This window comes from Pteropus alecto, unplaced genomic scaffold, assembly GCF_000325575.1.
Source record: "Pteropus alecto unplaced genomic scaffold, ASM32557v1 scaffold864, whole genome shotgun sequence".
Taxonomy (NCBI): domain Eukaryota; kingdom Metazoa; phylum Chordata; class Mammalia; order Chiroptera; family Pteropodidae; genus Pteropus; species Pteropus alecto.
Window position 1 is genome coordinate 71,683 of NW_006435017.1, and position 16,457 is coordinate 88,139.

General features: G+C 40.0%; 1 non-coding gene and 1 pseudogene across 1 annotated transcript; one reads left to right on the forward strand and one right to left on the reverse strand.

Moving 5' to 3' along the window:
• The first annotated feature begins 5,472 nt into the window (after positions 1–5,472).
• Positions 5,473–5,591, forward strand: LOC112478994 (annotated as a pseudogene).
• Positions 5,592–15,596: 10,005 nt separating this feature from the next.
• On the reverse strand, positions 15,597–15,715 carry LOC112478993. Its single transcript, XR_003046016.1, has one exon. It is a non-coding gene; the product is annotated as a 5S ribosomal RNA (ribosomal RNA).
• Between the last annotated feature and the right edge of the window lie 742 nt (positions 15,716–16,457).

Consider the following 16,457-nt stretch of genomic DNA (forward strand, 5'->3'; position numbering starts at 1 on the left):
ACTCCATTATATCTGGATCTCTGTTCTCTTCTCTCATATGGTTTCTGCTTCTTTGTTTTCTCATTTTGGCTGCCTTTCCGTGCTGTTTCTCTGTATTCAGCAAAGCTCCTAAGTCTCCCAGTCTTATTAGTGTGGATTTGTGTAGTAGGTGTCCAGTGGCACAGTCCTGAGAGGGGCTCAGCTGCAGGCCAAATTTAGCCTCACCCTCTGCCCCTCCGGGGCCACCCGTTAAGATTCAGCAAGCAATCCACAGATGCTGTGCTTATAGTTGCCTCAAAAGGCCACACCAGAAACCGAGGCCAGCTGTCTCCAGTGTGAGTCTAGGCGCTGCTCATCAAGGAGCTCCTGACTCATTAAGGCTATACCTGGATATGGCTTGGGTGGGGCTGTGGGTTGGGTGAGGCAGGATTTCAAGGAATCCTCTGGGCAGAGAGACCTCTGTTATCCAGTTTGATGACGTCACGGCTATGGCAGTGCTGTGTCCGGCACACTGAGAGGGGGCAGGGCTCAACAGGAAACAATGGATACTGCAGGCACTTCTATACAGAGTGGGTCTCGCCTCGGCCGTCACTCTGACAATGTCTCCCTGTAAGTCCCTGGTGCCATCTGCATGCAGCCGACTCAGCACTAGTGCTCAGAGCGACACAATAGATACTTTTAAATGCCACAGATCAAACTCCTGACTCCTTCTCAAACTCAAATAATAGCAACTCCATCTTTCCCTGTGTAAACCTTGGCAACACCCTCAAACCTTCTTTTTGTCCCATTGATCCATCAGGGAATGTTTAGTTCTACCTCAACTGGTGACCCAGAACCTGCTCACTTGGCAAGAAATGTTTTCCTTGCTCCTGTGTCAAGAGGGGTCATGAAGAGACTCAGAAAAGTTGAGATTAGGATTTTGTGGTCCTCCTTTACAATGCCTGAGCCAGAAAGTTAGGGACATCTTCCGGGTGAGGACATTTATCTGAGTGAGGTGAACACTCGGGGAGTGCCAAGAGAAGTCCTCCTCCTATCAAGTTTTAATTCTAACTCCACTAAGATGGGCATCTTGAGTAAATTGCCTATAACTTGTTTCTCCTTCTGTACTGTCAGCACTGAGCTGATCAAGAAGGGAAGGTTCGGTGTGAGATGCCCAGTTGGAAGAATGCACAAGGGGCCAACATGAGAATGAAACGGCAGGCACCAACTTTATTGTGGGGAACGCAGTTCTGTTGCGGGGAATGCACTTCTGCCTCTGCTGTTCTTCTGCTCCCTGTCTTGTGCTCCCCTTCTGCTCCCCAGGGGACCACATGGGCTCCACACATATCAGAGTACAAAAGTGGCATTCAGCCACACATACGTGATACAATAAGCTGAATTATGTTTACATATTTTAGGTGCAGGTGCCCTACTACACTAATATAACATTCTAAATCCTGGGTCCTATTTCTAGCCAGAAGCAATGATCACAGCCAGACCTGGGATGAGCCAGGCCTGGGACTATCCAGGTCTGGGACCCATCTGTACAATTGAGCCACCTCCTAAAGTTGTTGAAAGACTCAAATGGGAAACACAAGTAACTCTGATTATGGCCCAACAGGGACAAGAAAGGGAAAGAACAAGCTCACTGTAGGGAGCTGAGCATATGGAAAGACCTGGGGTTTAGGCCAGGGAGACTCCAGAAGAGGTAAGGCATAGGATCTTCATGGTTTGGAGCCTGGACAGAGGAGAAGAAAAAGATTCATTAGGATTTAAGCAAAAACTGGGAAAACTGGGTAGCTAAAATTAGTAAACAATGCTGGGTCAAAATCAGAGCTTGTCGTATCAATGCTGAATCCCAGTAAGCTCACAAGAAAGATTAACTGGTGGAATGAATGAAGGCGGGAAAACATCACTCATTAAACTCTTCAAAATTAAGAGTAGGAAAATTCTGCACTACTCCCCAAACAGTGGAAAGTATTGTTAAGGTAAACAACATCCTGGAAACTGCATGCACATCCTATTTCTATATAAATATAGGGAGATAAAATATTAAAGAGCTAATACTAATGAATATCCACCCCCTCCAACCTTGTAAATGGCTTTTAGTCTGTCAATCATACTGCCTAGAGAAGCTGGAAAGAATAAAGTAGACTTTCATTTATTTTTTTAAAAAATTATTTGCTTAATTATAAAAAACATAAAGTTCACAAATTTTTAAAGTGAACACACCTGTGAACAAATCATAAAAAGGGCACATGCCTGTGGAAAGTTGACGTAAGCAGAGCCAACTTGAAATGGAGCCAGAGCAGCCATTCTGGAGGAACTGACCTTCATGTCTTTCTCTGTGAACCTTTGGAATGTTTGAACTGGGGAAAACAACCTCTGGACGGGGCCAGAGCAACACTGTCTCCCAAACAACTGTTTGTAAAGCTAACAGGAAAGCAGACCTCCTGCCCATGATGACTGATGATTACAGACATACTTCAGAATTAGTAACCAGCCATGTGAAGCGGAAGAGGAACTTAGCTAGCTAGCACCAGTGGAAATTCCCCTCTTCTATTCATGTAATTACTTCCCTTCCTTTTTTTGTCTTTTTTACAGCTTTATTAAAATAGACAATTATTTGCTCATGTTTACAGTGTACAATTCAATGAGTTTTTTCAATTATAGTTGGCATGCAATATATTAATTTCAGTTGTATGGCATAGTAATTAGAGATCTATATAACTCACAAACTTATCATCCCACTAAATCTAGTACCTCTCTTCCCCCTTACGTATCTATTATAATATTATTGACTATATTCCTTATTTTATACTTTATATCTCCATGACTATTTTGTAACTATCCATTTGTACTTCTTAATCCCTTTGCCCTTTTTCACAACACCCCCCAAAACCCCTCTCATCTAGTAGCCCTCAAAATATTCGCTGTATCTACGTGTTTCTTTCTGTTTTGTTGTTGTCATTGTTTATTTTGCTCTTTAGATTCCACATGTATGTGAAATCATGTAGCATTTGTCTTTCTGAAGTACTCCATTCAGCACAATACCGTCTAGGTCAATCATGCAATATCTTTTTCTATCTTCTTCCTTTTAGTCTCTGTGTGTTTTTTAATCTGAAGTGAGTCTCTTGTAGACAGCATATGTAAGGCTCTTGTTTTCTTTTCTATTCAGCCACTCTATCTTTTGGTTAGAGCACTTGATTCTTTTTCATTTGATGTACTTGTTGATAGATATGTCATTATTGCCATTCTTTATTCATATTTTTGATACATATTTTTTCTTTTTCTTAAAGAAGTCTCTCCAACATTTCCTGTAATACTGGTTTGGTGTTGATGAATTCCTTTAGTTTATTCTTGTTTGGGAAGCTCTTTCTCTAAATGATAGCTTTGCTAGATAAAGAAATCTTGGTTGTAGATCACTTTGGATATTTTGTGCCAAACCCTTCTGTCCTGTAAAGTTTCTTTGGAGAATTCAGCTGACAGTCTTATGGGTGCTCCATTGTAGGTAACTAACTGCTTTCCTCTTGCTGCTTTTAAGAGACTCTTTTTGTATTTAACCTTTGGCATTTTAAGTATAATGTGTCATGGTGTGGGCCTCTTTGGGTTCATCTCGTTTGGGACTCTCTGAGGTTCCTGGAGTTGTATGTCTATTTCCTTTAGAGGTTAGGGAAGTTTCCCATCATTTTTTCAAAAAGTTTTGCAACGTCTTGTTCTCTCTCTTCTCCTTCTGTTACCCCTATAATGTGAATGTTGTTATGTTTATGTTGTCTCATAGGCTCTTTAAATTATCTTCATTACTTTGGATTCTTTTTTCTTGTTGCTGTTCTGATTATGTATCCTTTGATACCTCATCCTATATAGCAGTGATTTGATCTTCCACTTCATCCACTCTGTTGATTCTCTCTAATATACTCTTCATCTCATTTCTGACTGGTTCTCTTTTATAATTTCCATTCCACTTTTAGGGTTTTTTTATCTCTTTGTTAAAGTTCTCACTGAGTTCATCTACTCTTCCCCTAAGTTCATTGAGCATCTTTATAACCAGTGTTTTGAACTCTGCATCTGGTAGATTACTTGACTCCATTTTTCCTGGAGCTCTGTTCTGTTCTCTCATATGGGACATACTTCTTTGTCTCCCTTTTTGGCTGCCTTTTTGTGTCTGTTTCTATGTACTAAGCAAAGCTCCTAATTCTCTTGGTCTTATTAGAGTGGGTTCGTGTAGTAGGTGTCCAATAGCACAGTCCCGAGGGGTCCACTGCAGGTTGAATCTAGCCCCAGCCTGTGCCTCTCTGGGGCCACCTGTTTGGATTCAGCTGTGCTTATAGTTTTTTCAAGAGACCACACCAGAAACCGAGGCCAGGTGCCACCAGTGCAGGGCTTGGAGCTGCTCAGCTAGGGGCACAGGGCATGCTGAGGGCACCACTGGATGTGGCTTAGGTAGGGCCACAAGTTGGGAGGAGAGGAATTTCAGGAACTCCTCTGGGTGGAGTGACCTCTGTTATCCAATTGTCTCAGCTATGGCGGCACTGTGTCTGCACATTGGGAGAAGGGAGGACTCAACAGAGGAACAATGGATACTGCCAGCACTTCTCCTTGGGAGAAAGCCTCACCTTGGCCCTCATTCCATCAACTCAGTGTCCCCGTGTAAGCCCCTGGCACCACCCTAGCAACTGACCCAGTGCTAGTGCTCATAATTAGTGGGTCCATCTCTGCGAAAGTCTGGAAAATAGTAAATAATGTTGTATAAAATATAGAAGGGGGAAGAGGAGTACTTGATTTAGTGGGGTGACCACTTCATGAGTTATATAGATCTCTAATCACTATGCTGTACCACTGAAATAAATATATTATTGTATGCCAACTATAATTGAAAAAAAATTCGTTGAACTGTACACTGTAAATATGAGCAACTAATTATCTATTATATTCCAATAAAGCCAGAAAAAAAAAAAGATGTCTACACTTGCCAGCTAAAGCTGCTGTAGCTTCCATCTCGCTCAGCCATGGGACCGGGCAACCTTGCATTTCTTTCCCTTCCTACTTCCTACCATTGCAGGGTGATTTCTTATTTCTCTCCCTAGTTGTAGGGCTTCTGTTCATCCAGACCCCAGATGACTCTGCTTGCTGTATACGACGTGTTTCCATCACAACTCTGGTGTGGTTTCAAGAGGAGAAGTACAAAACCTCTACCATCTATGCCATCTTGTCCCATATCCTCCCTTCCTTTTTCTCATAAAAACTTTTTACTTTCATCCTGAAATTGGAACACCATTTGGGTTTCTGCCAGAATCTATGTCCCGAGATTGCAATTCTGTATTCTTAAACACTTTGTTGCCTCTCATTTTGGCTTTTTATTTTTAAGTTAACAGGCCCATGCCATTGCTACCCAGGTTTTTAGAAAAGAAAATTATCTGTAATCCAGAAGCCCCTTTCATGGTCCTCCTGGTCACTACAAACTCTCACCCTCCAAGAGAAACCCTATTATGACTTATTAAAACAGCTGACAGAGTCTACAACCATGCTACCCTGAACAAGCCCGATACCTTCTGATCTCGGAAGCTAAGCAGGTTTGGGCCTGGTTAGTACTTGGAAGGGAGACCACCTAGGAAGACCAGGTGCTGTAGGTGTATAAAAAATTAAAAAATAATGTATTGTAAGTTGACAAGTTCCTTGAAATCTGTGAGGTCAAGGGTTGCCTCACCTAAAAAATAAAAATAAAATAAAATAATAAAATAAAATATCTGACAGAGTTCAGAACACAGTTCTCCTAAATAAAACAAGGCACCTTGGCATATTGGATATTATAAGCTGAAAGAATTTGAGAAGTGGCAGGTTCAGGAAGGACTCTCTGACCTTCTTCTGAAGCAGGACATAAGACCGTCATGTAATAGGTGTGATTCCTCTATACCCAGAGGAAAAGAGCGTCCTCACCTCCGAAGATGGAGGGACGCAGAAAGGAATCAAATGAACAGGATTGCTAGATTTCCCTTAGTTTACCACCCTTAGCTTATATAATTTCAAGCTATCACGCTTTCCCATGACTTTCCACGCTTCCTCTCAAACCTAGCATAAAAATGATCAGGTTTAACCACTCACTTCTTTGTGTCTTCATTTCCTTAGGAAAGCTCCAGAGTCATGCAAAACTTGAATTTGTATGCTTTTCTCTTGTTAATCTGTGTTTTGTTATAGAACTCCAGCCTAGAACCTAGAAGGATAGAAGGAAAGATTCCCCCGCACACACACATCATAGTTTTATCTGGTTTTTTGTACTTTAATATAAATAGAGTTCAACTCTTCTTCTTGTGAAAGTAGAATGGTGACTGATGCAAGAGAACAGACCAATGCATGCGGCGCCACCTAGTGTCATAATGATTGCAATGGGGTGGGAAAAAAAGGTCTTCATAAAGCTGAGTCCATTGCATATTCACGGGGAAAAAATTAAAATCTATCCCAATCTCATACTATATACAGAAATAATTCCAGAATAATTGCAGAACTAAATGTGAAATGTAAAAATTATAGACAAAACTATGACTTTATGGCTTTGGAGTAGGCAGAGATTTCTTCAATATTAGGCAAAAGCAAGCTTTGATAAACTGGAATATATTAAAATTAAGAACATTTCAATATTCATTATTAAAAAGACATTATTGAGATGGCCGGGGGGGAGGGCGGTTGGGGGGCTGGAAGAAAAGGGTGAAGTTAAAGAAGTATAAATCAGTAGTTGATAGATGGTCATGGGGATGGGGAGCACAGCATAGGAAATGCAGTTAGGATTAATGTAATGGCTAGGTGGAGAGCCAGAGGAGAGAAAGAGCAATTAGGGGGATCGTTGTATAAACTGTATAAATGTCTAACCAATGTACTGTATACTTGAAACTAATAATAACATAAAATTTTTTAAAAAGACATTATTGATAGTGAAAAAAGAACCCGTGAAGTAGAAGACAAACACATATATCTAAAAAATAATTCATATTCAAACTATGTAAAGAATTTTTACAAATCGATAAGAAAAATACAACTGAATTTAAAAATGAGCAAAAAAAATATGGACACATCACAAAGCATGATATATAAATGACCAATAAACATATGTAAAGGTTCTCAACTTTATTGGAGGAAATACTAATTAAGTGCTCATTTAAACCACAATGAGATACAACTATTCACCCAACAGAACGGTTGTATTAAAAAAAGACTGAAAATGCCAAGTGTTAGTGAGGATATGGAGGAAGCATAACTTACAGGTTGCTGCTGGGAGAGTAAATTGAAAAACTGGCAGAATCTTCAAGAAAAGATAGGTGCAAATATCTTCACAGCAGCACTATTATTAATAGCCAAAATACAGAAACTATCCAAGTGCCCATTACCAAAAGAATGAATAAATGAATTGTAGCATAGTCACACACTGAGAATGAGCAAACTGCCACTATATGTAACATTCTGGGTGAATATCAGAAACATAAGTTCAGTAAAAAAAAACAGGCACAAATGAAAACACAGAGTATGATTTTGTTGATACACAAAGTATAAAACAGGCAAAATAATCTGTACTATTATATATCAGGATGGTCATTACCCGGGGGCAGGAAAATGTTGATCACAAGGGAAACTGAGAAGGCTTCCTGGGTGCTGATAGAATTCTACTTCTTGATCTGGATGGATGCTGATAACATAGGTGTGATAACATGCGATAACATTGGTCTGTGAAAACTCAAGTTATATGTGTTCTCTTCTGAACGTATATTATAGTTCAGTAAAAAATTGAGTTCTCTCCCCACCCCCTCAGCCCTATAGTTTCTTCATCTCAGAAAATGGTGATTATTATCAGTTCAAATTTAAAAGGAGTCATTCTTGCCTTCTTTTTCTCTCATACCCCATACTTCAGCAAATAGTGATGATCTACTTTAAAAATATATCCACAATCAGCCCATTTCTCACCATCTACACTGTTACCTCCCTAGCCCAAGCCTCCTTCAACCTTACACTGGATTGTTTAATACCTTCTCTCCGGTCTCCCTCCTCCTGCCCTTATCTACACTGAACTCAACTACCAGACTGATCCTTTTGAAGCCTAAATTGAATTACATCAGTCCTCTGCTTGAATCCCTCCACTGGCTTTTCACTGATGTTGGATATTCTCCATTTGCTACTCTAGCCCATATTCTATCCTTCCCTGTTGCCCAAGAACGCTGATTTTTTTTTTTTTTCATCTACTTCAAGAGATTTCTTTGCCTTCTGGCTTCCTGTTGAGTTGGGCCAATAGGGGAGAACTAGCAAGAGACCAGAATGAAGGAGAGTGAGATTTGGGTATTTATTCTCTTGTCTCCCTCCCTGCAGGTCAATAAGGGATAGCTGCATGTCTCAGACCATGGTCTCTCCTCCTGTAATGCAATTTTCCCTTAAGAGCCATAAGTTACTGCACTACGCCTTATGATTTTCCTAAATTCAATCCCCTTTGTGAATATTGTAAATATTGCCTTATTAAAACTCTTCTCAAGTTATTCTAATTTCAGTGTGTCATCTGAATCTTATTGAGACTTGATAGATATAGTAAAGGGTACCAGGATTGGTATCAGAAACTCTCAAAATAGAAGTCTAGGATTGGGTTGATGATAATTTGAAAAGCTCTTTGTGAGGGGGAAATGGGGCATGGATACACATGCAGATAGTGGCATATAATTACTCAAGTTATCATCAATGGTAGTAGTATTAGATGAAGTGCAGGTAAAAGCATTGGAAAATTAAGTGGCATGGCACCCACTTCATTGCTGTGACAACAATAGTGATTATACATTTGTAGTCTCTTGATTCTTAAGACATCCTTAGAGAGAGACACAGAAAAAGGGAGAAATTAAAAGCTGTGAATCTTACTTCCAATAAAAGAGAACAATTGCTATGACTTCTCAGAATAATAGCTATTAAAAAACAAAATTCGACTGAGTAAATTTGAAGATCTAATTGGCTTTACTAAGTGATTCATGAATCAGGCAGCATCCCATCTAAGAACTAGAAAGATGTTCTAAGGGGTTGAACAAAATGGAAAGTTCTTGTAAGAATCGTAGGGCAAGGGAGCTATTAACAACAACAACAACAAATATTATTTTTAGACCAGGACTTTTTTAGGGGTGGGAGAATGGCAAAAGTTTTTAGCATGCAAATTGTCTGCTCTTTCTATGGAGGGGTAGAGAGGGCCTATGTGACAGATGATCTCAGTGGTGTTTAGATCCAGTATTAAATCTAGATTTGGTGTCACCAGCTTTAGTACAAGTGATGCCATTTTGAATGTTTTTCTTTGACACCATGGTAGTATTAGGTACCACTTCCATCCTGTCACGTTACCATTTATTTGTTCCTGGTGAGAATATTCAGGTCCTTCTCAGCAACATTCAAATACAAGATACAGTATTATTAGCTATAATCACCATGCTGTACATTGCATCCCCAAAGTTGTTCATCTTTGAACTGGAAGCTTATGTTTTTTTTTCAGCTGAGCTTACTCACTCTTTCACTTCATCTGTATGCTATTTATTTATTTAGTCAAAGGCAAGGAACAAAAACTGAGCAAGTAAGACGATTGATTTTATTTTATTCAGGCAATTGTGATAGGAAAAACAGCCCACATCTGAAGGTCAGAGTGCAGGGTCATTTTGCTTTAGACTTTTATAGGGATGAATAAAAATTGGGCAAGTTATAGGGATGGATAAAAAATTGGGCAAATTTTTATTTATGGGCAAGTTATAGGTGGGGAGGATTGTACATTTCGGATTTTTACTGTAACCAGGGGAGTCTGCTGGCTTAATAAGAAATGTTTATTTCTGTGTCTGGGAAAGGAACAAACAGTTCACTTACTCATTTATGAAACAAAAGAATGAGACAGGTAAACAAGTGGGTCATCAATGAGTCTTATCTACGTCATATGGGGAAGGAGGGCTCTTTGTAGTAAAGTCATTTCCGGAACACAGTTTTCCAGCAGCACGGGTCAAGTTTAATATTGTTACCTTACTTTATGTATTCATATTTGAATCATGTGTATGAATGCCTAAGACTCTTCATCCATCTTCAATTAAAATTTTTATTTTATTATTATTTTTTGAGCACTTGGCTCTCAATGGGGAACATTTGGCAGTGCTGGAAGATAATTTTTGGTGTCACAGTTGGGTTTTGGTGGGGTGCTGTCAACATCCAGTGGTGGAATCTGGGAATGCAGCCAAACATCTCAAATGTAAAGGACAGTTTCCCACAGTCACGAGTTAACTTGCTCCAAATGTGAACAGTGCTGAGGTGGGGAGGTAAGGGATGGTAAAATTGCTGCCTGCCTTTCCTTTGAGAAATTAGCAAGGCTTTAGAGGCTGGGCAAAATGTCTAAAAATCTAAATTTCTTCTTAGGTGCAGAAAACAAGCAGGCTCAAAGGATTTTTAAATGTATCTTGATGTTCTCTTGGTATAATTGATCATTATTCATTTGTTTGTAACCTATTATTTGAAATACTGCTGCTCAGCTTATAGAATTTTTATATAAAGTTTGTCAAATTTTAGTTATAAAAACTCAGGGAAGGAACAGCCACAGATGTTAGCTGAATGGGTGGAAAGCAAAATTCTTCCATAATAGGCTATATAGTAAATATTTCAGGTTATGTGGGACTAAAGAAAAACTCACTTCACCTGCATGTCTCCTTTAGTCTCACACTACACTCAATACTTAGCTTCTGACACTCCTGGCTGCTAATGTGTGTGTGTGGAGGGGGATTTCCCCCACACTAAACAATGATCAGATTCTCTGGACACCAGCTGGGTGTCCTACAATTCAACTCAGTTCTGACACCACCTATCCAGAGATAGCATCAGACCCCACAGGTTATGGGCTCAGTCCCACAGGTTATGGGCTCAATCCCAAGGCTGCCCCGCACTCCCATCTCAGATGCCAAAGCAAGTCGGGGTTGTCACCTATGCTTCTGACTGACCAGCTATAAATTAGAGCTTCCCTTGACCCCCTCCTTGGTTGGATTAATTTGCTAGAGCAGCTCACCAAACTCAGGAAAACAGGTTTCTTTCTAGATTATTGCTTTATTACAAAGAATATTAAGGGATTCGACCAGATGAAGAAATACACAGAGCAGTGTTCAGAAGGGTTCTGAACACAGGAGCTTCTGTCCCGTGGAGTTTGGGGTGCACTGTCCTCTAGGCATATAGACGCATTCTTGTTCACCACCCCAGAAGCTCTCTGCACCCCATTATTTTAGGTTTTTATAGAGGCTTCCTTTTGCAAGCACAATTTATTTGATCATGGGTCACTGGCCCCTCCTAGGAGGTCGAGGTTTGGGCTGAAAGTTTCAACATGCTGATTACAGCATGTTCCTTCTGGCAACCAGCCACTTAACCAAGAGTTATCTCATTAACATACCAAAAATGCTTATTACTCAGGAGATTTCAAGAGTTTTAGGAGTTCTGTGTCAGGACAAAGACTAAATATCTTAGACTGTGCCACTGAGACAAAAACCAGCCCCACATTCATGCCAGCATTCTCCCCACCCCACTGTCAGAGATCACCCAAAACACACCTCAGGAAATAGGTACTTCTGCTTAAAAAGACTGTTCCCTCTTTGAAGCTGGCTTAGTTGATACAGAAATAGCTTTAAACCTAAGAAAGCATTGATTTAGCAATCTGTATTCAGAACTTCTACTGCCAGTAATTGTAGGTTGGGAAATTATGACCAACCCTTCAGCTGAAGAAAACAAAAAGTCTGCATGTAATGTACATTAAAGAAATGTATCTTAAAGCACCAAAGACCTAAATGCTAGTGAGAAATCACTGCAGTGAAATCTAAAAAAAGCCAAACCCATAGAAACAGAGAGGAAGAATGCTGGTTGCCAGGGGCTAGGGGTGGGGGAAATGGGGAGATGTTGGTCAAAGGTACAAACTTCCAGTCAGAAGATGAATAACTTCTGACAATCTGATGTACAGCATGGTGACTATAGTTAACAATATTGTATTGTGTACTTAGAAGTTGTTGAGAATAGATCTTAAGTGTTGTTACTGTACCCACACAAATCTACACTTATTTAAAATGATTTTTTCTCTTCTCTGTTTCAAACTGGCCTCCGGGCTCACTTGTTTTTTTTTCCCTTATCCTTTTGCATACTGCACCACCACTCCCTTAATCATTAAGCCCTTAGGTCAGTCCCAAAGAGTCTTAGGAACAAAGCCTCTGGTCTGTTGACCACAGAAACAGTTTTGATCAAACTAAAGATAACATCTTGCAGCTCCACATCTATGTAGGTAGAAGACCCTACCAGCATCCCCTTGAAACCAGACGGAATGATGCCATGACTGACAACAGGATTTGATGCAATGATCAACTGCCTCCTCCCCTAGCCCTGACCAACCAGTAGAACTCATGACCCCAACTCCTTAGCTAATGAGTTTTCCCTTATACAACCTATCCCCTAGAGGCCATGAGGAGCCAGGTCTTTGAGGGCTAGCTCACCTGCGTCTCTGGGCTTGGTGCCATTTCCTTAAATAAACCTCTACTGACTTCGCTGCAAATGCCTGTGTCTCTTTTGGCTTTGATGCGTGCAGGCAAAACAAATCCCTTGAGTTCAGTAATGTTACCACACACAAAAAAATTGGTAATTATGCGATGTGTGGAGGTGTTAGGTAATGCTATGGTGGTAATCATTTTCCAATATGCATGTCAAATCAACTTGCTGTGTATCTTAAACTTACACTGTGTTATATGTCAGTTAAGCTTCAATAAAGCTGGGGGGAAATACTGGGAATGCTAAGGAAAAAAAACACTACATGGAGACTAGGAGACATTGGGGTCCAGAGAGGAGAGCCAGACACTAGGGCTGGTTTTTTTTCCTTGAAATGGTCTAGAAGAGGCAGCTAAGAGACCAAAATAAGCTTTAGATGTCTGCAGGCTCAGTTGTGAAGGGTGAGAGTTAGGGACTCCCCTCTTTGGACTGGCATCCCAGAGGAATGTCTCTTAGGAATAAAGAACTAGAAGCAACCAAATGACTGAATGGACTGAAGCCAGGTTTCCCATCACCTGGAAGGCCCAGAAAAGGCTTATGTAACTACAGTGCATTACTATCAAGGTAGATTTTAATTGCAAAACACACCCAGAGATAACAAAGGTAACTTCATAACCGTAAAAGATTCAAGACACCAGGAAGACATAAGAATCCTGAATTTCTACTCAGTGGTCCACTGATTGAATTATAAGTAGAAATAGACAAATTCAGTCTCACTCTGGGTGATTTTAACTATGTCATTTTGTAATTGATATAGCAAAGAGATAAAAAAACATTAATCAAAATAAATAAGATTTAAACATGGTTTATAAACTTGATCTATTGAACATACATAGAAATGCACTCAATTTATAAAATTACACATTTATCAGAATACATATTTATTTTTCAGCACAGACTAAGTTTGACCTCAAGTGCTGCATAAGGCATGTCACAATAAATTTCAAAGAATTAAAATCATACAGAGTATGTTCTATGGTCCCAACACAACTATACTAGAAACCAATAACAAAAGCATGAAAAGAAATCCTCCATCCTCAATCAAAAAAAGAAAAAAGAAAAAGAAATCCTCCATATATTTGGACATTAAGAGATGCACTTCTATATTTGCCAATGATACATCTGATAAAAGTTTAATAATATCAAAATTTTATAAAGAACACATAAAACTCAACACCAAAAAAACCCAAACAATTCGATTAAAAAATGGGCAAAGGAACTGAATAGGCATTGCTCCAAAGAGGACATACAAAAGGCCAATAGACAAATGAAAAGATGCTCAACGTCACTAGTCATCAGAGAAATGCAAATTAAAACCACAGTGAGATATCACCTCACACTTGTCAGGATGGCTATCACCAATAAATTAAAAAAAAAAACGAGTGTTGGTGAGAATGTAGAGAAGAGGGAACCCTCATGCACTCTTGGTGGGATTGAAAATTGGTAAAGTCATTATGGAAAACAGTTCGGAGTTTCCTCAAAAAATTAAAAATAGAACTACCGTATGACCCAGCAAGTCCACTTCTGGGTATTTATCCAAAGAAAGCCAAAACACTAATTTGAAAAGACACATGCACCTCTATGTTCACTGCAGCACTATTTACAATAGTCAAGATATAGTTCATATATACAATGGAATATTACTCAGCCATCAAAAAAAAATGAAATCTTACCATTTGCAATATGGACGGACCCAGAGGGTATTATGCTAAGTGAAATAAGTCGGACAGAGAAAGACGAATACCATAAGATTTCACTTCTATGTGGAATCTAAGGAACAAAATAAAACAAGAACAGACTCATAGATTCAGGGAACAAAACTGATACTTGCCAGATGGAAGGGTGAAAACAACAAAGAGATTAAGAAGTACAAATTGGCAGTTACAGAATAGTCACAGAGATGTGAAATACAACATATATTGTAATAATTGTAAATGTGCTAGGTGAGCACTCGACTAATTAGGGGGAATCACTTCATAAATTAGATAAATGTCTAACCACTATGCTGCTGTACACCTGAAACCAATATAAAATAATATTGACTCTCAACTCTAATTGAAAAATAAAAAAATGCACTTCTGTGTAACTCATGGATTAAATTAAAAATCCCAATTGACTTTCTTCAAATATATTTCTCTGTAGAGATTCCAGCAGAAATGAGAACAAAATTAAGAGAAAGATGAAGATGACTCAAAGGGGAGGTGGAATTGATGCCAGAGAGCTCGGCAGTGAGGGACTCCAAAAAAGAACGCTGACCCTGAAGAAGGACCTGATACAGTGATGCAAGACAAAGCAAATTTCCCCGAGTGGGGGGCAGGGGGAAGGGAAGACTAAGGTCTGTGCCGAGAGAAGAGGGTCCTTTGGCAGAGAGTGAAGAAAGAATTCAACACACACACCAAAGTTAGAGTCAAAAGGAAAGTTTATTAGAAAAGGGGTGACACTCCGCAGAGTGTGGTCTCCTCTCAGAAGCAGAGAGTGAGAGTGACCAAGAGAAGTTTGGAAAGATAGTGGAGAGGAAGGGCCGAGCCTTCGGGGGAATTCAGTTTATATATCATTCTTTAGTTCCTGTGAGTTACTGTTTAAAAGACTTTGTCAACCCGTTTCCTTTGATATGGACATATAGTGGGGAAGGGGAAGGATATGTAGCAGCGTGAAAAGGTAAGAATATGTAGAGTGAAAGGCCTGCTGGCAGTTCCCAGCCTTTAAACTATAGGTTCCCCATGGTTTTAGCCACAGGGAATGACTCTTGGTTCCTGTTTCTCCTTCACAGGTGTGGGAATGGGTTGTTGGTAATCCAGCAGAAATCTTCCTTTGTTCTGAAGGTGTCCTCCTGGCCTGGCTACAGGGCTGATCAGCACATTGCAGTCTGATTGTGGTTTGATTAATATTTTAATTCTCTTGCCTCCTCCCTATGTTACAAGGACTCCCATATTATGGGCCTCGCGTGTTCCCAGCCTCACCTCTTCTTACCCTATAGCTTGTAACTGCACACAAACTTAATTTTTTTTTTTTTTAGGCGAGGCAACCCTTGGTTGACCTCACAGATTACAAGAAACTTGTCAGCTTGCAATCCCTTTTTTTTTATTTTTTTATGCCTACAGCACCTGGTCTTCCTAGGTGGTCTCCCATCCAAGTACTAACCAGGCCTGACCCTGCTTAACTTCCCAGATCAGACGGGATCAGGCTTGTTCAGGGTAGCATGGCCATAGGCCTTAATTTATTTAATATATATATTTTTTTTTCTCTGATTCAAGCTGCTTTTGCCCAGATAATGGCATTGTAACTCACATGCCTTTTCCCCACCCTATTCCTCTGGACTCCTGCTCCTTCAATCATTAAGCCATAGGACATAAGATTAACCAAGCCTCAGGTCTATCTATAATCATGAGGACAGTAGGTCTCTACTGGACTTTAGACTAGGGATGACATCTTGCTTCAGATGTGTTTCAGCCCCAAGGCCCATTGAGGCAAAACTACAACCCTACCAGCCAAGGAACCACCAGGTCATGGGACCAGACTGGATGATACTATGGCTGATTCCAGAAGGATCAATTACCTCATCCCCTTTTAATGGTTCACTCAGCAATACCTAGAACACCAACTCCCTTTGTTTCCACGACAACTGATATTTCCCTATCTAATCTGTGCTTCCAAGATACTCAGGGAGCCAGGCCTTCAAGCACTAGAGAGCTCACCTGTATCTCCAGGAATTGCAATTCTCCAATAAATGCTTATTCTATTTAGTCCAACTCTTGAGTCAATTTTTGACTGAGTGGGGCAGGCAACACAAGCCTACAGATTCGTTTTAATGTAGGGAGGAGGCAAGAGAAATAAAATATTAATCAAGCCACATTCAGAGACTGCAATGTGCTGATCAGCTCTGCAGCCAGGCCAGGAGGACACCTTCAGAACAAAGGAAGATTTCTGCTGGGACTGCTAACAACCCATTCCCC